Source organism: Athene cunicularia (assembly GCF_003259725.1).
Source record: "Athene cunicularia isolate RWA chromosome 2 unlocalized genomic scaffold, athCun1 chr2_part1, whole genome shotgun sequence".
Classification (NCBI taxonomy): Eukaryota; Metazoa; Chordata; class Aves; order Strigiformes; family Strigidae; genus Athene; species Athene cunicularia.
In genome coordinates this window covers 7,256,529-7,258,414 of record NW_020799095.1, presented here as the reverse complement: position 1 = coordinate 7,258,414, position 1,886 = coordinate 7,256,529, and the positions used below count along the sequence as shown (strand labels likewise).

Genomic DNA, 1,886 nt, shown 5'->3' with positions numbered 1-1,886 from the left:
CTAAACGAAGCTTTTCTCCACAAAATCACATCCAAAAATCATGACCAGTTGCCTGGTGCAAACTTCAGCACGCTGTGGTCCCTGAAATGAATTGTATTTTTAGATCTCTGCAGATTTATGGCTTTTGCCTCCGGCGTTGCTGGGACCGTTTGTCATGAGTGAATATAAGCATGTGTGTACGTTGCTGAGAGGATGGATCTTTGGCATGGGGCCCTCCTTGCTGTAATTGTCGTTCTTTTCTCCATCCTGAGCATTTCTTTTCCAGGGCTGAGCAGAGCAATCACAAAATTCACAAAACATGGTTACACAGAGCGAGGCCCCCAGCCAAAAGATAGGCTCTTGCTGCCCTGATTTTGAGAAGCTGAGCTCCCTTCGTGCCTATTGATCTAATTTTGGCCTTGGGTTCTTCAGCTTGCAACATGTTTCCACATACCTGATTTGCTCATTGTTGGTGAAACAGTGTTTTTGTCGAGTTTTCTGTTTGGTTGAAAAAGCAGGATACTGTGTCTAGCTGTGTGAGAGCCGCAGCACTCTGAGCCGTATAGTAAAGGCAATTAGATGATTTCTGTGGGAGTGTCTGTTTCAGAAACCATGGATATGCAAATATGTATCTTCCAAATCCTAGGAGCTGGAAATGAAATCTGACCTCCGAGGATAAGAGAACTAAACTGTTGCATTAATTCCTTCCTGATTGTAACCAGAGTCATTCTGGTAATCTAGTGGGAAATCGCTCAAGTGACAATCAATTTACAGTGTTTGGTTTATACAGCTAAACGTTTCAAGGCGGATTCTGTTACACTGGTTGAAAATTAAATAACGTTTGAGTTAGTGAACACTCCTGCTGAAATCGTAACATCTCACATGGAGTAACACGTTGCTCAAAAGAGAGGAGGCTATTGGTGTCTGCTCCTGAGGGTTGCTTTTTGCGGTAAGAAAGTCATTAAGAACAAGCTTTGTTTTTACAGTAACTTCATTCATGCCAACACCACCTCTAGTAAATATTTATTCAAGGGATTTAACACCTTTGTTTTTGCTGTTAAGAGATCAAAATGTTGGTGTGAAGGCAGACTAAGTAAACATAATCGTATGTCCTGTCGACTGATTATGATCTAAAATGGTTTGCCAAAATCCAAAGTAAAATGCTGCTCATGCTGCAAGACATGTTTCTTATCAATGCTGTGCTTTCACTGCCTCTCTCCTGTGATAGTAATAACTTTATCCTTTTTTGGAGGGGGGGGGGGTATCTCACTGGAAACTAGCAGATAGTGACTATACTGATTAATAAGACAGAGCTCACTGTACCTTCTGTTTATTTTTAATAATAAGGAATAAGCCAGAATAGGAAATCTACTGCCTTAAAATAAAACTATAGAGCTTCCCTGATTGTTTTTCTTGTAAGTAGCATAATAGAAGACCAGTGGCAAAGTTATTCTAAATGTCTCAGGGTTTCCTCTTTTCACTGAATTTGTAAGCTACTGTCCTTGTGAGCTTTCAGTGGGCATGGTGAATGAGCCTTCTCAGACACTTTTTCCCCCTCTTTCCTTAATATGTATTTGACTTTTCTTTCTAGGGGGAGCTGGAAAAACTAAATCAATCTACAGATGATATTAATCGGAGAGAGACGGAGCTGGAGGTACAACATTCATTCTTGCATTTTCCTTTTGTGCATGTTGGATTTTATGAACAACAGAACAGTATTTTTGAGTAGGTTCCCATCTGAATTGTGCTATCCTGAATGGTAATTTGGCAGCAAGAGTCTGGTGATGATTTCTTAAAGGTGTGAACTGAGCTAACAGCTGGAACAGAAAGGGAGAAGGTAGAGGGATGCTGACAGTGTGAAGACCGAATGTGGAGGAATATCCATCCCCATCCCCCCCCCCCCCCCC

At 41.3% G+C, this 1,886-nt stretch overlaps 1 protein-coding gene across 1 annotated transcript in view; it reads left to right on the top strand.

Moving 5' to 3' along the window:
• The first annotated feature begins 1,562 nt into the window (after positions 1-1,562).
• The window catches only part of SH3BP5 (SH3 domain binding protein 5), a 52,692-nt gene continuing 52,368 nt past the window's right edge, over positions 1,563-1,886 (top strand). Inside the window, exon 1 of the mRNA XM_026841544.1 lies at positions 1,563-1,633. The gene's annotated coding sequence lies outside the window, so the exon portion shown is untranslated. The remainder of the gene's footprint in view (positions 1,634-1,886) is intronic.